The following is a 25,890-nucleotide window of genomic DNA, read 5'->3' on the forward strand; positions in this document are numbered from 1 at the left end:
TTCACTTATGTAATCTAATGTCGAATAGAAGAAATAATAATTTTATAATTGCGTGTATTATTACGATTAGAACCGCATTCATTAGAACTCGTACATCTTAAGTTAGCATGAGTCGCGAACTAGCTGTGTAACTCTCATATTAAACCGTATTTTTCTACTTCTCCAGTGTGCGGACTTGCAAATGACCATGACCCAGCGATTGTTCTTTTCTGTACTTATCGGTAACATAATGGAATTCTCCCATTCGCATGCTAGTAGCTTTTTAGTATAAATTATGAAGCTTCGAAACAAACATGGACACTTTCAAGGACAATAAAGCGAGGAGAAGAGAACTCTTGACCTGAGACGTGTGCCAAAGTGGTGAAGTAACCCCGGATATGCCACCTACGAAAAACGTCAATTATAAAGACCAATTGAGATTTGAGTAGATATCAAGAAATGGCAAATGCATTACTTAATGTATAATTTGATTGGTTACCAATAGTGGGGTGTAGTGACTGACCAATAGAATCTTGGGGGAATGTATCACGCAAAAGGGGAGAAAAACCCATGACACGGGAGACGAGAGACATTAGATAGGGGATGATATTGATTGCATCCAGAAACTCTGTCACTCTATTTGGTGACTTGAGACTTAGAAAACCATTTTTGTCCATAGACTACCCCGTTAACTTTCCCCCTTAAGGGGAGAGTTTTCCTTGCCTTTAATTAGATAGACTGACGGTGATTCTAACTGATGTCCTGAAGACAAAGACTGATCCTGTATGCTGACATGACAAGAGGAGGGTAATGATAATATTACTAATGAAATCTATTTTGCCTTTTCTTTCTAGGTACCAACTGCTGTGTATATTTTGAATAGAGATCTTAGCTAGATGTTTTTTTCCAAATTGATGTTCTAAATTGTTTTACATGAAGCCCCACATGTTAATGCTAATTCGAGGTTAGATGAGGTATTCATTTGACTGACAGAACTGACGTGACTGACATATAGCTATGCTGAACTGAGACCTATGAATTATTATGCACTGTGAGGCATCCATCTTATGTTTCTGATCATTGCATTATTGGAAGCCTATCGTAGTTGTCACTTTGTGATTATGCTTTTATGCTTCATGGTTTTCAGACTAATGCGTTTATTATTAGATTGTAATCAATAGGGAATACATTCACAAAATCATCCTTTAAGGTGTGGTTATTTGTGTCTGAAAACTAATGATCGTGCCGAAGGTTCATTTATGGTTAATGTGAAATATATTTTGATGTTAACTTTTAACAATGTTATTGATTTATTGATTGGTTTATTGATTGGTTATCTCGTCTTACCGAGACTCATCACTGGGCCCAAAGATTCATCGACCTAAACGAGTCCTGATGTGTATAAATTGAAATAGACGGACGCGTTAACAGTTCCATAGGGGTCCAGCTCTACCAGGAAGCTTCCATTGGAGGAGGAATCAGAGTCAGTTGCATCAGTTCCAGTCTCCCCCCTGGTGCTCCCCTCGCCCTCCTGGGTCCCGTGGGCTGCAGGTCCCTCACTCACCGGTGCCCCTGCTTCTTCGCCAGATGATGCTCATGCACACATGGACAGGATGACAAAAGGAGAGAGTGGGGAAGAAAGGGAGCACAGGGTCAATCACAGAAACAACATCACAAATGGCATACACATCACAATCACTCCCTGGGACTAAGATTGGGCAGTTAGGACCACAGTACCTAACCATTGCCCAGGTACTACAGCAGGAAGGAACCCAAACACTACCATCTGCACACCTACTGGGACCAACTAAGCCCTGTCTGCCATGGCAAGCTAGCTACCTAGCAATATCAAAATTTCATACCACCCTACTTAGCGAAGCAGGACCACACAGAAATGGCTAAACAGGCTTATTGCGGCTTCCACTAACTAGAACTGTGCACCCAAATCCTATGCCAGGCAACACAAAATGAATACCACACACATTATACTCACCCTTTTGTGGCTGCTGTGCTGCCCTCAAGCGCCCATCCAACTCAGGATTGGCCACCACCAGTTTGAGGGCCAGTAGGGGGGTCAGGCCTCATTGGGAGGCCGTCCTCAGCTGCGTCTCCACGGTCTTCCGTGCCCAGCATCTCAGATCCTCCCACCGTTTCCTGCAGTGGGTGCTCTGCCGGCTATGGACCCCCAGGGTCCGCTTGTCCTTGGCGATGGCACAGCAGAACCCCTTCTTCTGATGGGTGCTGACCTGCAGAGGAAACAGAAGGACACCATGAACCATACAATCCAGCCTGTCACAAAAATGGCCTACATACTGCATTTGTCCCTCATCAAGCACACACATGACCCACACCTCTGCATTCACATTGCTTGCAGCCATACCCCCCAAATGACACACTGCCAGCACACACATACATTTACATGCAGCTATGTTGCATGCAAAGTACCTGTTATGTACTCACCTGTTGGTCTGGAGGCCCATACCACTGCCCATACTTGGGTAGGACCCCATCCATGAGCTTCTCCAACTCCTCCGACGTGAAGGCTGGGACCCTTTCCCCTGGAGCAGGGGCCGTGGCAGGTTCCAGACACAGGTCAACGCAACACACGCAGTGGAGATGTATCACCATGAAAAGTCAGGAATCAAGTGAAGTGGTAGTAAGAAAATGGCAGTCACAGCCACGGCAGAGAACACTGTCACCGCCGGAGTTGATCATCATTGGTTCCTGTACTCCATAAGGCCCCAAGTTAGCCAAAGAGGAATTGCACGGCGGTGCATACCGCCTTCCACCATGATGCCTAACGCCGGCAGAGTGAGATCACTTCCACTTGTCCCTGCATACAGGTCAGGCGGTTGCATTTTCCTGCTAGTACTCATGTTTAGAATTTATTTGTGGGTCATTGGTGTTGACTGTGCACACCTAGACAATTCTAGTGTCCTACATACATACATGCTCTGTGTACTCTGATGTTGTGTGTCCATAGGTCCTGTTGTTACACCCATTTTACTTTTGGCTCACATAGATACCAACCACTGCGAAGGAATAGGAGGAGGAGGCAAGGACCCGGGTACAGACCCCTTGTGGACTTGGATACACTGGAGGACAGGCACATCTTACTCACCTATCGTCTGGACAGGGACACAATCACAATTGGAGCCTGATCTGATACCCGCTATCCGTAGCACCACAGCACTTCCCCCTCTTGTGCAGGTACTGTCAGTGCTCCATTCTCTGGAAACTGGTTCCTTCTAGGTGACTGTGGGCTTGGCTGCAGGAATGTCACAGCCAATGTTCTCGATTGTGCTTGGAAGGGTTTTGGCTGCCTTGCTCAAACACAGGTGCAGGTACATCTTATTCCCTCAGGTTGATGATTTAGCCACTGTGAAGGCTGGATTATATGCAATGGGATGCATACCACATGTGATTGGGGCCATTGATGGGACCCATATTGCCTTAGTCCCTCCCAGTGCAAATGAACAGGTGTACAGAAATAGGAAGAGTTTCCACTCTCTCAATGACCAGATGGTGTGCCTTACTGACCAGTGCATCTCCCAAGTCACTGCCAAGTATCCTGGATCTGTACATGATGCCAATTTCTTGAGGAATAGCACTTTCCCACAGGTGATGGCACGACTACAGAGGCACAGTGTGGCTCATTGGTGAGCTTGAGTCCCCACCCAATGTATGTCAGTGTATGCCAACTGGAGTCATACTTCATGCCATTTTGCATGGTTAATGTGTGCCCCTCACTGCTTCCAGGTGACTCCGGCTACCCAAACCTGTCCTGGCTGTTGACCCCTGTCAGGAATCTGAGAACAGGGGCTGAAAATCGGTACAATGATGCTCATGGGCACAGCAGGAGGATTGTTGAACGAACCTTCAGTCTCCTGAAAGCCAGGCTCAGGTGCCTCCATTTGGCAAGTATTTCCCTATGCTACTTCCCTGTGAAGGTCTGCCAGATTGTGCTGATCTGCTGCATGCTGCACAATTTAGCCATCAGATGCCTTGTGTCCTATCTGCAGGAGGAGGGGGTTGACAATGCACCTGTGTCAGCAGTGGACACTGAGTAGGATGAACAGGAGGAGGATGTGGACAACAGGACACATATCATTCAGTAGTACTTCCAATGACACTCAGGAAAAAGTGTTGATCCATACGTGTCTCCATGTAAGTAATGTGCTGTGTGGCTGTAGTATTATGTCAGTCACTACCTTTGCATCACAATTGACTGTCACCTATGCCTTCCCTTCTTGCAGAGTTGGTGTGGTTACAACTGTGTGCTGATTTGATGACTACAGACTGCTGAGACACATTTGTTGGATGGATTCACACACTAAAGGACATTTTCACAGGATCATGCAGTTCAATACAGTTCAATACATTGCACAATTCTTAATGATAAAGCACTAGTACTCCATTTGTGTTCAAGGGTGTTTATTGAGGTGACAATAATGAAGGGATGGTGCAATAGAGTGGGGTGATGGTTGAGGAAACGTTCAGAGTAGTGGCCCAGTTTGTTTGTGGCACAAGTCCAATGTCCATAGGTCTATAGGAAGAGGGGCAATGGCAGTCCAAATTGAGCAAGGTGACTCAGTGGAAAACAAGGGGGACATTCTGGAGGGGCTCATTTCCTGGCGGTGGTCTTGGTCTTGGAAACTATCTCTGGTGTCTGTCTGGGTCGCAGGGAATGTTTGCTGAGTGGTTCATCTTCCGCAGGGGGAGGGGTGCTGTGGCCTGTGAGTCCTGTGGCAGGGCCTCCTGTCCACTAGCTGCAGAAGATATGGAGGGCTGGTCAGTACACTGCCTAGTGGTAGGGGCATGCTGGTGTGCTGTGTACTCCCGCATGATTGTCGCCATGTCACTCAGCACCCCTGCAATGGAGGCCATGGTGGCATTCAAAGATTGAAATTGTTGAGTTACCTCCTGGTGGTGTTCCCCCTGCAGCTGCTGGTTCTCCTGCATAATGTTGAGCACCTGACCCATCCTGTCCTGAGATTGTTGGTATGCCCCCAGGACATTTGTAAGTGTCTCCTGGGCAGTTGGTCCCCTGGGCCTGTCCTCCCCTGGCACACTGCTGTCCTCTGACTGTCCCTGGCCCCCTGTGCCTGTGTCCCCTGAACGGTGTGCTCACTCCCACTGACACCAGGACCTTCATTGTCTTGCCTGTGTGGTGTCAACTCGGGTCCCAGTACAGGTGAGTAAACTACTGATTGACATGTCCTGGGGACAGACGTTTGGGGGTGTTTGCTGGCTGATGTGGTGTTTGAATCGGAGGAGGGGGGCTCTGTGGTGGGCTGGCTGTGGGATGTGGTAGCCGACTGACTAGTGGTCCCAGATGGGCCAGGGAGTTCATCCAGATCAAGACCTCCAGAGTTGCTCCCATCATTGAGGGCATCTTCTGGTGGGGGTCTGGGTTGCCGTGGCACCTCCTCGCCACTGACATTGACTGGGGCACCTGTGGGGATGAAAGTGATGTTTCAGCGCAATTTTCTGTGACATATTCCACATTTCCAGTTTTCCCAATGTTATTGGTGTTGTCCATCCACCTTTGGTAGTGTATGGTGATGTATGGTGGGATTGATAGTTCTAGATGCTGTCCATGCATTGGTGGTGGGTGTGCTGGGAGGGATGTGCTTTCAGTGGGTATGGCATGCAGGGGTAGACATTTAAGTGTGGTAATTGGGGTGATGCACTGTGTGGGATGGAGTGGGGTGAAGAAAGTCAGGGTGAGGGGTGATTTGGCATACAGGTATGGGGTGTGGTAGGTTGTTAAAGGTGACTCACCAGTGTCCAGTCCTCCGGCTACTCCAGTGAGTCCCTCAGGATGCAGTATTGCCAAGACTTGCTCCTCCCATGGTGTCAGCTGTGGGGGAGGAGGTGAGGGTTCAATGCCAGTCAGCCTGATGGCAAGCTGGACCCTTGCTGCTATGGAATGCACCTTCCCCCATAGGTCGTTCCACCTCTTCCGAATGTCATCTCTTGTGCGTGGATATTGTCCACCGGCGGTCACCCTGTCTACTATCCTCCACAATAGCTCCATCTTCCTGGCAATAGAGATCTGCTGTACCTGTGCTCCAAACAGCTGTGTCCCTACCCTGACTATTTCCTCCACCATGACCTGCAACTCCTCATCAGTGAAACAGGGGAGCCTTTGTGGGGACATGGGTGTTGTGTGGTGTGTATGTTGAGCAGAGGGTGTTGAGTGATTTGGTGGGATGTGTGGTGTGTGGTGTATGACTGATGTGTGGGTAGTTGTGGTGTGTGTGTGCAGTGTTCTCTGGGATTGACGTGGCAAAGTGTAGCGGTCTTCTCGTGTTGGCAAAGGTTTGTGGGTGTTGTGGGGGTATGTTTTATAGTGCTGTTGGTGGGTGTGTGAGATGTTTGTATTTGTGTCAGGTGTGGGTTTTTTGTTCTGGCCAATGTTGTCTTCTTTTGTTTTTGGGTGGCTGTTTCAGCCGCGGCGGTGTGCACCGCCAATAGTTTACCTCTGTTATATGTCCGATGTGGTGATTCATGGGTCATTATTTAGAGGGCATTTTTTTGGTGGCGTAACGGTATGGGTGCTAGTTCTGACAGTTTATCACGTTCGTTGGGTCTGGCAGATTTGTGGTTGTGGCTGGTTTCTGTCAGTTTTGTGTGTATATCATAATTTGGAGGAAGGATGTTCACCTCTGCTGCGGTATGTTGGCAGCAGTCACTGCGGCGGTATTCGGAATTTACCATCAGTGTCATAATAAGGGCCATAGTTTCCCAAGGAAAAACACTGACTAGGCAATCAATTACTGAGTGTTACTATTGTGTGCCAGTGAATGGTGATTAATAGCCCACAACACCTCTCCTGAATATGCCTTGGACTGCTCTGCTTCACTACTCTGAGAGAGTCACTCAGTACAATAGGGTGCTTTATTCCCAGTAAGGGGATATTGTGGACCTGTTACTTGCACAGGACTCACCGCCTGCATAACTAAGAACCTAATTTTGTACACTCATGCTGATAAAATTTGGGAGAATACAACACATATCTCTGTATTCATGTCCAATTTGTCAAGAACTGTAAGCAGGCTTTTATCATACTGGGTGGACATGTCGACTGAATACTTGAAGTTGGTGTCCAACAATCAGTCACAAATGACTGATAAAACAGAAATATTGCATCATGTATGCTTCTTCAGGGTAATGTCTAGAATACCAGAACAAAGAAAAAATGTGTTGCTGTACGTTTTTAGGGTCGAGCCTGCTTCGCATGCGATTGCGCATGCGTATCACTAGCGAGACGCTTTAGGTATTAGAAAAGGGCTCAGAGCCCTGTCGACGTCATGTCAGTGTCTTTCATTAGCACGTTGGCTTGCCTGTTAGAATCTGCTTGCTTTGATTAGTGGAAGGCACTCATACGTCATGCCTTTTCCGGTGGTTAGCCCTCCTCGAGCACAGCGACCAAGTACAGAAAACATGCCAGGCTCACTGTTTCCCGTCAGGTTTGTGGACTACTTTTTCTCTATTTTCGCAGCGCAATCTCGCTGGGCAGAAGTCGAGCGCTTTGCATACTATCGACCGTGTTACACAGTTAATTGCACTTTTGCCAGTTACGTTCATAATTGCACTTTTGCTGATAGGTATTATTATGAGTGAAATGTGGCAGCACGATTGCGCTGCTTTTTTCTTTTAACGCAAGAAAAATCCAGTTGGGAGTTTACAACTGGGAATAGCTGTAACTCCGACAAATGCGAGACCCTAGTGCATTGCAAATGCTTGTTAGGTCTGGCATTGTTACCAGCCAAACAACTAATAGACACTTACTGGAAATCGACTATGACCTCCAGCCTCACATGCTGGCCAGCCGAGGTATCAAAATAGGCAGAAGAAGTAAATATGACAATTAGTTTATTATAGATAAGCAAAAAAAGCTCAAAGATTTCAGACTTGAGATGATTGACAGGGATCCATGTCTGCCGAACAAGATGATAATAATGGTAAATAACAACAATTGTTTGTAGATGAGTAGAACATGCCTGAAATTGAGTTAAGGTAAGCAGCCTCATGTATATTTAAAAAAAAAACAACTGCATTCTGAAAATATACTATAGCATTGTGTGTTGAGGCTGTCCCCCAATTGCTCCTGTTCCTCTTCTAAACTTCTTCCCCTTCCATCTTTCAATAATGCAATGTTAATCATAGCCCATGGGTGTACATATTAAGGGGGGCTGAAACTTGAGTAATTTTTTGTAGGGTAATCACGTGGAATTACGTAAGAATTTCACAATATTATGCTTGGATCACACAAGAAGAGTCATTCTGTGCGTAGCTCTATTTTTTTAGGTCAAAAATACTCGCTATATGTGCTCTCTAGGTGAAATTATCCCTCAATTTACAACCGGCATTTAGCACTACTTTCTTAGTGCAAAGTGCGTCCATTTTAGTTGCGAGGGTGCATATTGCAAGCATTAAATACAGCAGACCATGAATAGCAAGGGTGAGCAACCGCTCACACTTGCTAAATGTAACCTCATAGAAGGTTTGTTTTCCACCAAATTATTCCTAATTATGTGAGCCTAGGAATTGCATGATCGTTGGTAACTCTGCATCAAAGAGTATCGCAGAATTAGTGAAATTACTCCAGTATAATCTAAACTCTGCCTAGGCCTAGTATACACACCGAAGTCACTTGTGAAACGTTGATCACAATTACAGCTATTTAATCAGTGTAATTGCTGTAATGTCAATATTGCCTCATGTTGATACCACATATTAACAGATGGAGATTAAAAGATGCAATTATTATGTGACGCTTCCATTGTCCTATTGATGACTTAAGTTATGTGCTTCTAGTAAATCTCATTGTAATCTGAAATGACAATGAAAAAGAAAATATAAATAGAATATCCCTCTTTTGTAACCAGGCATTTAATTTGCCAAAGATCTGAATCGGATAGTGTATGCATTCCCAGAGTGCTCTCTTTTCATAACACAGTGACCTAATCCATGGTTGGTCCTTACCAGGCAAAATAATGCAATGAGACACTTTGTGGTTTGCACCTAGCATGAAGGCACATTTACAATTCTTCAGTAAATTTTCAACATCATAAAAAGTCCAAAAATTACTCATCTCATCTGACGCATACATTTTCAGTACATTTCTAACTGTATTGGAGCTCCTGAAAATGGCAGGCATACTCCTGAGAATCTACGACTGTCAACTGGGTTAAAACGTTCATAAACAGAAGGGTAAATAAGTACATTTCCAGGAAAGGGGTATATTTAATTATTCAAAATAAATAAATAAAAATGACCTGATTTGCCGACCCATGCCGTGCTCCTTTCCATCATCGCTGCTGGCAGGTACAGGCTCCCAGCCTGCTCTGCAGCCAATCCTGACACTGCTCAGAGCAACATCAGGATTGGCTGGGAGCACCCAACCAGGGCACTCCCAGGCAGACTGGGAGCCTGTGCAAGCTCTCTCCAGCCCGGCAACAGTGTTGCTGGGCTGGAGAGAGCCTACTACGCATATGTGTTTGGCCAACCTAAGACGTCTGGCCAAACACACATGCAATCTGAGGCCCCTCACTGCTCGTCACCCCTGTGGCCCCACCCCTTTCAGAACAAAAGGATAATATAAATAGAGGCGTATTTATACTCGGTTTGCGCCGAATGAGCGTCAAAAAGTTTGATCTTCATTGGTTGATCAAACCGGACTTGTGCCATTTATTGATACACAACCCCCATTGAAATGACTCCTGTCTTAGCAAAGACAGGAGACATGCCCCTTTGCCCAATGGCCATGCCCAGGGGACTTCAGTCTCCTGGGCATGGCCATTGGGCACAGTGGCATGTAGAAGGGCCCAAATTAGGCCCCTCATGCCACTTTAAAAAATTAATAATAATAATTATCTGAACTTACCTGAACTTACCTGGGATGAGTCGCCCCATCCATGGGTGTCCTCCAGGGGTGGGCAAGCGTGGCAGGGGGTGTCCCTGGGGGCAGGGAAGGGCACCACTGGACTGCTTCCATGGCCAGAGACCATGGAAGTGAGCCCACCGGTCCCTTAACGCCTGCCCTCACCCAAGTGTTAAAAAACGGCGCACATCAGGCTCTGCACCATTTTTTAAGGCCCGCCTCCTCCTGTGCGGCAAAATGACGCGGGAGTATAAATAAGGCGCACATGCCTTAAAGTCATTTTTTGGACGGGAACGCCTACCTTGCATGTCATTAACGCAAGGCAGTTTCCCGCATCCAAAAAATGACGCACACAGAGGAATTTTGACATTCACGGGGTCGGGCGTTATAGTATAAATTTTGGTGCACGGTTTGCGCCGAATGTGCGTCAAATGTTTTGACACACATTCGGCGCAAACGGAGTATAAATATGCTGCTACATGTCTCTACCTGAGGGTTAAACGTTGTGCTTCAAAGCAGGTAGATTAACTCTCATTGCTCAAGATGAGTCAAAACTAGGACTAAACAAAACAGATCTGTCCAGCAAGTCCATTTATGACCAAGGTTATCTTGATATTTTTATTGTAAGACTCAGAATTGCTGGCCACGCAGAGAACTCTACAAAAGGTGCCTTGAACCTTGTGAGATATATTAAAATGCGAGCTCCCTCTCCCCCCATACAGGCTTGGCGCACGATACCATTGCACCCGTCGCACCGCTCTGAAGCAGCCACTGAGGTTTGCGTTTCTGGCAGTGATATTTTTTTTCCGCAGCGCCCCTTTGTGCTAAACCAATCAGCCACAGCTGAAAGCCCGGCCTCATTCCCTTTCATCTTCCGCCGCACATTGAAGAAAAGCTGCAGCTGCCGATTCAGTTTATATTAACTCTTAATGTATTTTTTTCAAATTTCATCTAAAACAGTGACTCGTTAGAACAACTGTGTGGCTCACTAGCCAGGCAGAATTCCACGTTTCCCATATCTGGGGAAAATTTTGACTGTCGGCCTGTCACTTGTTATTGACAAATCTTGTGTCCTGGATAGGGCAAAAATAAATTATAGAAGTGAGTCGTGGAAAAATACATGTCAACGTCCTTCGCTTGATAGTTTCAAATGCAGATCATGTATCATCTGACGCTCAGCGGACTATTTATAGAATTGACTTCAAACAAATGTATACATTAGATTCTGTTTAGCAAGGGAAATATCAAAGGGCAAGAGGCAATTAGTATAAGCAAAGGCCACGACTTGTTGACAAGATAAGGACAGCTAAGAACGCAGAAGCCCTTTGTATTTTCATAATAAACCAGATTTGTTCCTGAGGAATACCACAATAAAACAAGGGAGCACATTCAGAGCCTTATGAAGTGTAGACTTTACATCTGTTTCAAGAAACATTTTATAGTCCGTTAATAAACTGTTTAGTCAGGCGTTGACAAAAAAAGAGAATAATTCTGCTTTTTGGTAAGAAAAGCACGAATGATAGCGTGCGTGAAAGAGTAGATATAACGGTAGATATCATTCTTACGTGTTCTTCATATGAGGAAGGTATCGCTGCTGCACATCAGAGACTACACATTACCTCCCGTCCCTCCCTCGCCTTCCTTTTAACCAATGAGGCCTCCTGCCTCCCCCCTAGACCCTCCCTTCCCCTTTCAAACCCCCCCCCCACCCTTATCCCCTCCTGTTCTTTTGTCTAGCCCACGCTAGACGGTTTTCTTTCCCTTTCTTACCTGCACGGCGGAGCCTGGAGGTCGTCGATGGAGGCACTCCTCGGGACGCGGTGCTCCGCGAGGAGTGCTACGGCTGGGTCACGTCTTGAGCGAACGGCATGGCTGCTCGAGAGGCGTGTACTGGGGGCCGGCTGACGGGGTCAGCCGGCCCTCTGTGGCTGGGGCGTTAGTTTCCGGGTTTCCGCGCCGCGGAGCCGCGAGGACCGAGGAACTTCAATTTTTGGATGCTGGTCAGGTAGGACGGGCGTTCTGCCCGTGGTTTTTTGGATTTTTACATGGATTGTGAAGCCCTGTTGGGGGTGGACCAGGGTCCTATATGTAGGGTGGTGTTTTGGAATGAGAGGCAGTGTTATTTTGGTTACCGTGCCTAAAGCTCCAGCAAAGAGACGTGGTTGTCTCTTCTTCCTCCTCGGAGGTGGGAGGGGAAGGTAGCATTGCTCTTCCTGAGAACCCACAGGTACCTGACAGGGGTACTCCCCTCATGTCTAGTGAGGAAATGCAGGATATGGTTGAATTGGCTGTCACCAGGGCACTGCAGGCTGGCGTGGCCAGGACTGTTCAGTCTAAGCGTGCGCACTCATCGGTAGCGGCAAGGAAATCCTCATCGGAGAGTGAGGATGTGGCCCCATCAACGTCATCTGGGGGGAAATGGGTTCCAGATGAGGTAATGTGGGCAGTGATGACACATGGTCGGGACAGTTTAGGTTTCCCTGTGTTTCAACCTACAAACTCAGAGTCTCATTTATTTCCTCAAATATCAGACGCCTTTTATGTTTGCCATGCCTTTCCAGGGACCTGTGAAGGATATGGTGTTTCGTGAGTGGAAGGATGTGGAGAAGGCTCAGGTTCCACGATTCCTTCAGAAACTTTACTTACTTGAGGGTGAGGGTTTTTTTTTCCTCCTTCAATACGCCTGGACTCTATTCTGGCTACTCTACTTGGCGAAACGGCAGTCAATCCGGACGATTGTGTGCCTACGGATGCCACAGACCGTAAAGTGGGTCAGGTCTTAAGAGGGCTTTTGCTGCGGAGAATCTGGCGCTGAAGGCAGGGTTTTATTCTGCTTATGCGTCACGATCATTGGTTCAAGGCTTTGATAGACTGGCGGTGGCTGTCCAGGAAGGGGCAGAATGTTCGGAGCTCCTGGCTGGTATGGAACAGCAGGCCAGATTATTGGCGGATGTGTCTTCAGATATAGTCCGTACTTCGGCTCTGGCATCTGGGTCTTTGATTGGGGCTCGTAGGTCCCTCTGGTTGCGTTCATGGAAGGCTGATCCAGGGGTAAAGGCGGCCTTGTTGAGACTGCCGTTTGAGGGTTGTAACTTGTTTGGAGAACTATTACCATCCATACTTTCCAAGGCGTTTAAGGAGCGGAAGCATGCCTTACCTTATAAAGGGGTTTCTTCTTCGGGTAAAGGGTGGAAGAAGCATTCCAGTTCTTCTCCTACTAGGGTTGCTAAATCCTTTTCGTTTAGGAGACGGCGTTTTCATCCGCGTTTTTCAACTAAGAAGTCTACTCCTGGGACCCGGGGTGGTTTCAAGAAGGGGTCCTGGCATTCGCTGTGGGCCTGGCAGAGGGCCGGTTGGGGGATGACTGTGTCACTTTCTTTCAGCTTGGGAGGACAGTGTAAACGATCATTGGGTACTAGACATGGTGTCCAATGGTTATGTCATTGATTTTGTGGCGGTTCCTCCAGATTCCGGGGTGCGTCCCACACCTCTGCCTTCAGAGGGGTCTTGGAGTGGTGCATTATTGGACGGCGTGCGGGCCTTACTGGTCATGGGGGCCATTTCCCACGTTCCGCTAGACGACCGCGGTCAGGGCACTTATGCGGTCTTGTTTTCTTGTGCGGAAAGTTTCAGGGGGATTTCCACCGGGGCTCAATCTGATGGAGGATGTTAGAAATGGGGTCTTTGGTTGACAGTCAGGTTACCCCCTGTTCAAGCAAGGACCCTCACTCTAGTTAGGATAAAAGAGAATCACCCTCAGCTAACCCCTGCTTACCCCCTTGGTAGCTTGGCAGAGCAGTAGGCTTAACCTCAGAGTGCTGGGCGTAAAGTATTTGTACCAACACACACAGTAACTTAATGAAAACACTACAAAATGACACAACACCAGTTTAGAAAAATAGGAAATATTTATCTAGACAAAACAAGACCAAAACGACAAAAATCCAACATACACAAGTCAAGTTATGATTTTTTAAAGGTTTAAAATAAAAAGAGTATTTAGGTAGTTGTAACAACACACTAGCGCTGCTAGCGTGTAAATGTACCTGGTTTGCGTCAAAAATAACCCCGCACGGGCGGTGTGCGTCGAAAGTAACCCTGCACGGCTGTGTGCGTCGAAAACAACTCGGCACGGCGGTGCGCGTTGAAAAAGCCAGCCACACGACGATCCGAAAGTCCCGCGGTGCAGGGTGCGATCTCTCAGCCTCCGTCAGCGATGCTGCGCGTCGTTTCTCTTGCTCCGGGCGTCGGTTTTTCGGTCGCGTTTCCTGCGGCGTCGTTTCTCAGCTGCGGAACCGGCGTCGCGTCGTTTTCTCAGCCGCGATCGGATTCGCGTCGATCTTTTCTCCGCACGGTGCTCGGTGCGTGTATTTTTGTCCTTAGGCTGCCAGCCTCTCCTTTCAGGGTCCCAGGAACTGGAAGGGCACCACAGAGCAGAGTAGGGGTCTCTCCAGAGACTCCAGGTGCTGGCAGGAAGAAGTCTTTGCTATCCCTGAGACTTCAACAACAGGAGGCAAGCTCTACATCAAGCCCTTGGAGATTTCTTCTTCAAGATGGAAGGCACACAAAGTCCAGTCTTTGCCCTCTTACTCAGGCAGAAGCAGCACTGCAGGAAAGCTCCACAAAGCACAGTCACAGGCAGGGCAGCACTTGTTCCTCAGCGATCAGCTCTTCTCCAGGCAGAGGTTCCCCTTGATTCCAGAAGTGTTTCTAAAGTTTGTAAGTTTGGGTGCCCTTCTTATACCCATTTTAGTCTTTGAAGTCACCTTCCTTCAAAGGGGACTCACACCTTCTTGTGAAATCCTGCCTTGCCCAGGCAAGGCCTCAGACACACACCAGGGGGTTGGAGACAGCATTGTCAGAGGCAGGCACAGTCCTTTCAGATGAGAGTGACCACTCCACCCCTCCCTCCTAGCAGAGATGGCTAATCAGGAAATGCAGATCACACCCCAGCTCCCTTTGTGTCACTGTCTGGTGTGAGGTGAAAAACAACCCAACTGTCAGACTGACCCAGACAGGGAATCCACAAACAAGGCAGAGTCACAGAATGGTTTAAGCAAGAAAATGCTCACTTTCTAAAAGTGGCATTTCCAAACGCACAATCTCAAAATCAACTTTACTAAAAGATGCATTTTTAAATTGTGAGTTCAGGGATCCCAAACTCCACCTGTCCATCTCTTCTCTAGGGGAATCTACACTTTAATCATATTTAAAGGTAGCCCCCATATTATCCTATGAGAGAGAGACAGACCTTGCAACAGTGAAAACGAAATTGGCAGTATTTCACTGTCAGGACATATAAACCACATTACTATATGTCCTACCTTATCCATACACTGCACCCTGCCCTGGGGGCTACCTAGGGCATACCTTAGGGGTGCCTTACATGTAAGGAAAGGGAAGGTTTAGGCCTGGCAAGTGGGTACACTTGCCAAGTCGAATTTACAGTGTAAAAATACACATACAGACACTGCAGTGGCAGGTCTGAGACATGATTACAGAGCTACTTATGTGGGTGGCACAACCAGTGCTGCAGGCCCACTAGTAGCATTTGATTTACAGGCCCTGGCACCTCTAGTGCACCTTACTAGGGGCTTACTAGTAAATCAAATATGCCAATCATGGATAAACCACTTACATACAATTTAAACAGGAGAGCATATGCACTTTAGCACTGGTTAGCAGTGGTAAAGTGCTCAGAGTTGAAAAGCCAACAGCAACATGTCAGAAAAATATAGGAGGCAGGAGGCAAAAAAGTCTGGGGATGACCCTGCAAAAGCAAAAGTCCAACACGACCCCCTACCAGCCTAAAGCCAGGGGAGAACAATCAATACCTTGATGTACTTCCCTGATTGGGGCGATAGAACAGGGACCCAGGCCCACAACAGCAGGGGCATGCTCCAGTTCTACGCCTTCCTGACTCCAGTTGGATCCCTCTGTCCATACTCTCAGGGCCCACTAAGCTAACCCATGGGGAACCCTTCTCCACATCTACAGACACCATCTGTGCAACACCTAACTTTACTTTGCTCACAGATGTATTGTAATGGGCAGATAGTACCACCAGGGCCAACACAGTGGTGTTGCCCACTCCACCCCCGGGGTGTGACTCTCGTCCTCCCCCCCCCAGGGGCAACTCTGTCCACCAGGACAGCAAGCCACAGTGGCCCCAGACAACTGTCAGGGATGAGAGCCCGACCTCAGGCCTCTCTAACCACTGTGACTGTGGAGAGTGGGGGGTGGTAGCCCCAGGTGCCTGGCACCCTTTGACCACTCTCTCTTCCACCAGGTCAGGGATGACAACCTGACCCTGGTCCTCCCCTCTGGGGCTCTGTACCCTCCCTGCAGAAGCGGCACCCCCAGAGTCAAAAACTGTCAGGGTGCTTGTAGAAGCAGTCCTGCACAATTCTTCCATCAGTGCAGGGATATTAACCTGCAACTGATCCTCCAACCTGGGGTCTGTACCTTCAGGTTGGACCAGGGCCAGGGGTGAGGCTTCCCTCCCCCTGCCCTCTCTTCTGGGGTCCTGAACCACCCAACTAGGAGTGGCCCCCCCAGAAGACAACATGGTAGGGGCACTGTTAGCAGTAGCCCCTTCCTCCAGGTCAGGGGAGACACCCTTAACCTGGCCTCCCAATCCAGGGTCTGTACCCACAGACTGGATCACTGCCTGGCAACCCAGGACTTCCTGGGGGGCATACCTACCCCCTACCAGGTCAGAGTTTACCCTCTGAACCTGGTCATCCAACCTAGGGTCACCACCCTGCGGTTGAACCACTGCCTGGCACACCAGGACTTCCTTGGGAGCACACTTACCCCCCATCAGGTCAGAGTTTACCCCCTGAACCTGATTATTCAACCCAGAGTCACCACCCTGCGGTTGAACCATTGCCTGGCACACCAGGACTTCCAGGGGGGCACACTTACCCCCCTCAAGGGACACACTGTCCCGAAGGGCCACACAAGAGTCTGGCTGGCGCAGGTCTCCTGACCTCTGCCCATCTGACAGAGTCTGGATTCCCCCCAGCCCAGAAATGGTCTCACCAAGGTCATTCATGGGGGGCTCTGCTCTCAGAGCTGACCCCTGACCCTCCAGGTTCTCCACTGGGGTCCGCAACCCCCTCTCAACCCTCTGTCTGGACTTCTGCACCCCCTCACTAGGAGTGGTACTGCCAGACACCAGAACTGGTGGGACGCTGGCTACAGCCGCCCCCCCAAGTTCTCCTGACACTGTGGGGTCTCCCTCAACAGATGGCCCTATGGTACAGGCTAGGCTCCCCTCCTGGTGTTCCCGCAGGGAACCCTCCAGGACCTGGGACCGGATCTCGGGCACCTTGGGCCTCAACCCATCCCCATTCCCTCTCCTCTGAGACTGGACATGGGGTCCCTCACCCATCCCACTACACTGGGACCTACCTGGGACACTACAATCCTTCCCTACCTCACCTGGTTGGGAACTACCTAGACCACTCCTCTCAGGAGCACCCCCAAATGCCTCTTCAGACTCTCTGGTACTCACCCAGAAGTCTGCCTCCATTGTAAGCTCCCTGGGGTCAGAGAACTCACACTCCACCTGGTGTTGGCATAGCTCTGGAAAATAAGGACTAGACATATGCTCTCCAGCAATTACATCACTCAGCCCCTCACATGAATTAACCAAAGTACCCTTCACCCAACCATCCAGTGACTCTGCCTTGAAAAAGCACCCCACATCACCCTCCTGAGACTGGTGAGACAGTACCTGACTGTCCCTGACACTCAACCCACACTCTTCTGGGATGTCTTCACACTCCATAACCAGGACTTCTACCTGGGGGGAACCCCTCTCCCTGTCACTCTCACCTAGAGTCAGTAGAGTGTCCCTCCCACCAGTAGGAATATGACTCCCCATGCCAGTTCCCCAATCCACCTCAGGGACCCTGTGCATCACTGGAGCTACCTCATACCCCTGAACCTCCTGGCGTGTGTTAACTCCCTCCTTCAAGTAGGGCACCACCTCTCTGGGCATGTGCACTTCTTCAGCAGTACTGGATACAAGATTTTTGCTGCCACCATCTGAACTGGATTCAGCCCTCATGGCCTCCAGCTTCAGCTCTTCACAGCTCAGCTCTTGAGCTGCAATCCTTTCTTTTTCCAGGACTAAGGCTCTCTGCTCCTCAGCCCTCTCAAGCTCTGCATCTAGCTCTTCCAGACTCCGGATTCGAGCTAGGAGCCACTCATCTCTTTCTGTTCCCTCCTCTTCGGAGTAGTCCTCCTCCTCAGACTCATTTGGTGGTGTTGCCTGACAACGTTTCAATTCATACTGAAACAGGGCTGACTCAAGATCCTCCCTTCTGGATTTCTTGTTCACAGCCAGTCCCCTTTCCATGCAAAATGCTTTAAGCTGCCACTTTTTATACATAAATAGGTGCCAGAAATTGACTTCCATTCTGCAAAGGCTTCACAACCAAAAAACAAAGTCCAAAAATATCATCAATACTTCCAGGAGGACATCAGAGAACAAAAAGCAGAATCACAAGACAAGTAGTATGTGGTCACGTAGTGGTCTGAGATCAAAACAGTAGTGTACACTTAATTACTGTATGTCAAGTACAAATACAAGTCCAAATCCCGACCGCTGGTCACCAATGTTAGAAATGGGGTCTTTGGTTGACAGTCAGGTTACCCCCTGTTCAAGCAAGGACCCTCACTCTAGTTAGGATAAAAGAGAATCACCCTCAGCTAACCCCTGCTTACCCCCTTGGTAGCTTGGCAGAGCAGTAGGCTTAACCTCAGAGTGCTGGGCGTAAAGTATTTGTACCAACACACACAGTAACTTAATGAAAACACTACAAAATGACACAACACCAGTTTAGAAAAATAGGAAATATTTATCTAGACAAAACAAGACCAAAACGACAAAAATCCAACATACACAAGTCAAGTTATGATTTTTTAAAGGTTTAAAATAAAAAGAGTCTTTAGGTAGTTGTAACAACACACTAGCGCTGCTAGCGTGTAAATGTACCTGGTTTGCGTCAAAAATAACCCCGCACGGGCGGTGTGCGTCGAAAGTAACCCTGCACGGCTGTGTGCGTCGAAAACAACTCGGCACGGCGGTGCGCGTTGAAAAAGCCAGCCACACGACGATCCGAAAGTCCCGCGGTGCAGGGTGCGATCTCTCAGCCTCCGTCAGCGATGCTGCGCGTCGTTTCTCTTGCTCCGGGCGTCGGTTTTTCGGTCGCGTTTCCTGCGGCGTCGTTTCTCAGCTGCGGAACCGGCGTCGCGTCGTTTTCTCAGCCGCGATCGGATTCGCGTCGATCTTTTCTCCGCACGGTGCTCGGTGCGTGTATTTTTGTCCTTAGGCTGCCAGCCTCTCCTTTCAGGGTCCCAGGAACTGGAAGGGCACCACAGAGCAGAGTAGGGGTCTCTCCAGAGACTCCAGGTGCTGGCAGGAAGAAGTCTTTGCTATCCCTGAGACTTCAACAACAGGAGGCAAGCTCTACATCAAGCCCTTGGAGATTTCTTCTTCAAGATGGAAGGCACACAAAGTCCAGTCTTTGCCCTCTTACTCAGGCAGAAGCAGCACTGCAGGAAAGCTCCACAAAGCACAGTCACAGGCAGGGCAGCACTTGTTCCTCAGCGATCAGCTCTTCTCCAGGCAGAGGTTCCCCTTGATTCCAGAAGTGTTTCTAAAGTTTGTAAGTTTGGGTGCCCTTCTTATACCCATTTTAGTCTTTGAAGTCACCTTCCTTCAAAGGGGACTCACACCTTCTTGTGAAATCCTGCCTTGCCCAGGCAAGGCCTCAGACACACACCAGGGGGTTGGAGACAGCATTGTCAGAGGCAGGCACAGTCCTTTCAGATGAGAGTGACCACTCCACCCCTCCCTCCTAGCAGAGATGGCTAATCAGGAAATGCAGATCACACCCCAGCTCCCTTTGTGTCACTGTCTGGTGTGAGGTGAAAAACAACCCAACTGTCAGACTGACCCAGACAGGGAATCCACAAACAAGGCAGAGTCACAGAATGGTTTAAGCAAGAAAATGCTCACTTTCTAAAAGTGGCATTTCCAAACGCACAATCTCAAAATCAACTTTACTAAAAGATGCATTTTTAAATTGTGAGTTCAGGGATCCCAAACTCCACCTGTCCATCTCTTCTCTAGGGGAATCTACACTTTAATCATATTTAAAGGTAGCCCCCATATTATCCTATGAGAGAGAGACAGACCTTGCAACAGTGAAAACGAAATTGGCAGTATTTCACTGTCAGGACATATAAACCACATTACTATATGTCCTACCTTATCCATACACTGCACCCTGCCCTGGGGGCTACCTAGGGCATACCTTAGGGGTGCCTTACATGTAAGGAAAGGGAAGGTTTAGGCCTGGCAAGTGGGTACACTTGCCAAGTCGAATTTACAGTGTAAAAATACACATACAGACACTGCAGTGGCAGGTCTGAGACATGATTACAGAGCTACTTATGTGGGTGGCACAACCAGTGCTGCAGGCCCACTAGTAGCATTTGATTTACAGGCCCTGGCACCTCTAGTGCACCTTACTAGGGGCTTACTAGTAAATCAAATATGCCAATCATGGATAAACCACTTACATACAATTTAAACAGGAGAGCATATGCACTTTAGCACTGGTTAGCAGTGGTAAAGTGCTCAGAGTTGAAAAGCCAACAGCAACATGTCAGAAAAATATAGGAGGCAGGAGGCAAAAAAGTCTGGGGATGACCCTGCAAAAGCAAAAGTCCAACAGAGGTGAATACCTGGATCAGGACAGTGCATTTCCGCATGCTGTCCATTCGGACTATTTTTCCATTGGTCAGGCAAGGGGATTTTCTGGTGTCACTGGATCTGCAGGATGCTTACCCACACGTACCGGGGGCATGGTCCTCTCAAAAGTTCCTGAGGTTTGCTGTGGGGCAGGATCATTTCCAGTTTTGCGTTCTGCCTTTCGGTCTGTAATCTTCTCCCCGAATTTTCACGATGGTGCTGGCTCCTCTAGTGGCTTTGCTTCATTCAGAAGGGGTGTTTCTGCACCCTTATCTAGACGTCATTTTGATTCGTGCCCATTCATGAGACCTTTTGCAGAGGCAGGTGGCCCAAGTTCTGGGGGTCCTGCAATGACACAGGTTTTTGATCAATTGGGGGTAATCAGACTATGTGCCGTCCCAGGATCTGGTTTTTCTAGGGGCTCGGTTTCAGCCTATTCTAGGGTTGGTGACTGTGTCCGAAAAAAGGTTGGATGCTCTCCAGGCTTTGGTAAAGAAGGTATGGTTACTGTCTGCTCCCCGAGCTCTTCTATGGTTGCGACTGCACATTTGGCGTCAGTGATATTTTGGGGTTCTGGGGCACGTTTCCATCCCCTGTGCTTGAGGACGTGGTTCTTGAGTAGGTGGGCTCCAGGGTCCGGTTCTCTGAGGGATGGGGTTCCAGGGTCCGGATTGATTCACAGAGAGTTGCAATGGTGGTTGGATGCAGACCACCTGAGGGTAGGGGTGTCTTTGTCACCTCTGAGACCCGTGGTGGGGACGACGGATGCCAGCCTCTCCGGTTGGGGGGCATGGATGGGGTCAGCTCAGATTCGGGGGTTTTGGTCCCCTCGGGAGGCGAGTCGGTCTTCTAATTGGCGAGAATTGCGGGCTATATTCCTGGCTCTGGTACATTTCCAGGATTCCCTGAGGGGATTGGCGGTTCTGGTTCGCACAGACGTCTTAGTGGCCGAGGCTTATGTCATTCGGCGAGAGTGGTAAATGTTTGGGCGGATCTACTGTGCAGAGTGATTCCTTCCTCTCAACTTTTCTCTCTCCGGAGGTCTCTGTTTCGGCATCTGGTTCGGCTTTGGGGTCTTCCAGTGCTGGATGTGTTTGCGTCAGTAGAGAATGCGATAGTGGGGTGCTTCTGCTCCCGGTTTCGGTGTCCCCAAGCATGGGAGGTGGACGGGATGTCAGGTCCTTGGCCGCAGGGCCTTTTATATGCGTTCCCTCCGTTTCAACTATTCTGGGCGTTTCTGTTAGGTGCCAGTGGCTTTGAGTTCTACCTTGCTGGCTTCATGGAGACGTTCAACTTTGCTTTCTTATGGTAGACAGTGGAAGGTGTTTTCATCTTGGTGCTTAAGTCGTGAGTTGGATCCTTCCTGCGCTTCTCTCTTTGAGGTGATGCAGTTCCTGCAGGACGGTGCTCGTTTAGGGTTGTCAGTGGCTTCTCTTCGGGTACAGTGGGCGGCTATTCAGGCATTTAGGGACCATGGCGTAATCTTCAAGTTGAAGGGCGATTGATGCCTGGATTTTTTCAGGGGCTTATTAATTTATTTCCTCGCCCGGTACGTTCTTTTCCCTCATGGGATCTGTCCTTGGTTTTGGATGTGTTGACGGGGGCCCCTTTTGACCCATTGGGGGACTAGGATTTGCGACGTCTATCTTTGAAGATGTTCTTTTTGGTCGCCATTACTTCGGCTCGTCGGTTGGGAGAATTGGGGGCATTGGCATGTTCCTTTCCTTTTTTGTAAGATTTTTCCCGATAGGGTGGTTCTGGTTCCGGTGCCTTCCTTTATTCCAAAAGTCAATTCTTCGTTCCATTCCAGGCAGGCGGTCATCCTTCCTTCATTTTGTCCGGATCCCTCATCAGGGGAGGAGGTCCGTTTGCATTTGTTGGATGTACGTAGGGTTTTGTTGGAGTATCTGCGGGTGGTGGCTCCTTTTCGTACAGGGGATTCACTGTTTGTTACTTTTGGTCCGGCGCGCTAAGGTGAGAAACCTTCCACGGCTTCCTTGAGTCGGTGGGTTCGATCTTTGATTCTGTTGGCCTATTCCTTGAAAGAGGTGGTTCCTCATCTAGGGATTCTGGGGGGGTCTTCCAGAGGCATGGCGGCGACGGTGGCAGAGCTTCAGGGGACTTCAGTGGTGGAGATTTGCAGGGCCGCCACTTGGGCTTCTCCTTCGGCGTTTGTGCGTCATTATAGGCTGTCGGGCTTGGGTGGTTTGGAGTCGGTGTTTGGTCACCGGGTCTTATCCTCTATGAGATAATGTTTGGGATGTTCTTGGTGCAGGATATTAACTAAGGGTCTTGCAACTCGATGTCCGTCTCCTGTGTATTTTTCTTGCTATGTCTCATTGGTTAAAAGGAAGGCGAGGGAGGGACGGGAGGTAATGCTTCCATTTTCTTACGATAATGGCATTACTCCTAGTCCTACTCCCTCGCCTTCCTTTTCCGTTCCCTCCCACCCTCCCGGTACGGACTGTCCGAGTTGCGGCTTGGGCTTGGTTTTTGTACAGGAGGGGATAAGGGTGGGGGGGGGTTTTGAAAGGGGAAGGGAGGGTCTAGGGGGGAGGCAGGAGGCCTCATTGGTTAAAAGGAAGGCGAGGGAGTAGGACTAGGAGTAATGCCATTATCGTAAGAAAATGGAAGCATCACAGACGGACAGCCAAAACAGCCGTTCCACCTCTTCTGTAAAAACACATTGCAAGGGAGAGTCTAGATTCTATTCCTTCCAATGCACACTCTTTTGGCGACATCATTACTCTGACAAGACACGGTAGCCCCGATTATGACTGGGGTAGAGCAGATTCCCACGTGGAATTCTGCTCTACCTGATCGTGACTGGTCCGGTATTCCCGATCCTGGATTTTCCAGGTGCGGGAGAACCAGACTCGATTTTACTGGTCGAATAACCAGGCTCATAATATTATTTTGAGAATGTGTTATATTGGAGCCCAGACTTGTTCAGCAGCCCCACCTGACCCTTAGCAAAGGCAAGTGGGCACATGTTGTGCTTTTCCCTGTCAGGCGATCCCCCTCTCCACCTTGCACTCACTCTTTCCCCGCACAGAAGCCCTGCATACATTACCGTCTGCCCAGAGAAGGAGGTAAAAGTGTACATTAAACCCCTTTATAAATGGAATACGTTGTGGACATCCGCCATCTTAAATGTAGCGTCATGTGATGGATTACATCTCAAGTAAACATGCATAACTTTGGGTCATTTTCCTGAATTTGTGCGTAATTATTCAAAAGCAAATGGCGTGTGCTTCACACATCACGCGGTGTGACTACACTGTATCAGTAATTATAGGTGCAGAGCTTGCACCTTGCGGTTCCGCGTAATCAAGGCCTATGCCGTCACATCCATCTCGCTGAAGAGCATTCAAGCAAACACTCGTCTCATTTTCATGTGTACCACTTTTGAGCTGTCTCCAATTCAGAGATATTTTGCTTTGCATGAAAGTCTTCTCATTTTATTGAAACTTCACACCTATCGCAATGCCCCATACGGCGCTTACATCTATTTTTTAAAGTTAGATACCATATCTAAGACTGATAAATGTTATTGTTTGAGGAAACGCCCCTTGACTACCTGGAATTAATCTGGGGAGCAATAATTTTTGTATGTAAGGGGACCAACGATTACGAAATTCGACGGAGCCCTTTTCTAAATTAACAATACAGTTCGAACTGCCAAACTATATCGGCCTAAAAAACGCACACAAGCAACCCAAACCGCGTTTCAACCTTAATGGATCCATTGGCCAGCTGCACTTTACGTCCTTATATGGTGATACTCCTGCAACTTATGGATCCTGCAGTTTTAACTCTCTGGTTTCAAGGGTCACATATTTGGTTCCATGTAGTTTTACAATTAAATGGGGATGTGGCGATGTGGTGTTTCAGAACCATTTAGGCAAAGGGGGTATGGATTGTTACTATGGCATTGGGGCATAATATGTAGTTGATCCCCAGCTGTAAGAATATTTCTTGATAGCGTTCGGTGAGGCTAGGTAAGTCTAACACGTTGAAGAACTAAAGTCATTGAGATTATTTTCTACTTTCATTTTTTGCATCTGAGAGCAGGTGCACTATTTTTGTAACTGAGGGCAGATGCACAGTGTTTTCGAATGTTTTTTATGAACAATCAATCATTTTCTTAAACAATTTAAAGAACTTTCCAGTATAGATTAAAAATATGAACCACAGTAAACAAGAATGGTTACTTTACAGAACTTTGGCAATCAAAGCAAGCATTGAACTCTGTTTGTTCGAAACCACAACAGCACTAAGCAAGGTTTGGTAAATTACAATGTCGACAGGAGAAGAAAAGTAACAGTCCATTGGGCTAGGCCCCAACCCCACGGCTCGGCCATCAAGGACGGTTGTAGTCCAGAGTGGTGGTCAGTATACTGACAGTAAGATGAAAAACAAGCATTTTCAATGCAACAGGGCTCGCATTTGCTCGAGTTGGAGCTATTTGCGTTGTGAACTCCTAAGCTAACTCTTCTTGCCACACAAATTAAAAGAAAAAAAACAGCGCGATTGCGCTATGTAAAATGCAGCACGATCCTGTTGAAATTGAAAACGAAAAAAGGGAGTGCGATCGAGCTATGTAAACCCCAGCGCGATTGCGCTGTGGGGAAAATTAACAGATAAAGTAGTCCAGAAACCAGGCTCAAAACATCGAGCCTCGGATGTTTCTAGTAGTTTACAGGTGCTGTGTAGGGGGGCTAAACACCGGAAAAGGCATGACGTTTGCATGCCTTTCACAAATGAAAGCAAGCAGATTTTAAAGAGCAAACCCAGGAACCAATGAAAGAAACTGACGAGACCCGGGCTTAGTTTGAATCCCAAAGAGAGATTTCTTTATGGATGGAGCGCTTTGCGCTCCCCCTTAACAACTGGGTTGAAGTCCAGGGTGTGCAGGCGGAGGGATGGACTACTCAAAAGCCTCATCGTCGGAGTCACTACTCTCTGAGCAAATGCCTCATAGATGCCTCCTAGATGTGCCAGCTGCAGTGCCCATGACATCTGGGTCCCTGGGCCCCGCATATCCCTTCCTATCATCGCACAGGTGCAAAAAAGGCAACTAGACCTTTTTGAATTTGGCGATTTGTTCCTTGACCAGTGCAGTGAGGTGCTCCATGGCATAGATATGCCAGATCTTGGCTCACCATATTGTCATGCTGGGAGACTCCTGTTTCTTCCACATGTGGGTTATTGTAAGTCTGGCTGCTAGTAACAAAGAAGAGAGAAA

This window comes from Pleurodeles waltl, chromosome 4_1 (assembly GCF_031143425.1).
Source record: "Pleurodeles waltl isolate 20211129_DDA chromosome 4_1, aPleWal1.hap1.20221129, whole genome shotgun sequence".
Taxonomy (NCBI): Eukaryota; Metazoa; Chordata; class Amphibia; order Caudata; family Salamandridae; genus Pleurodeles; species Pleurodeles waltl.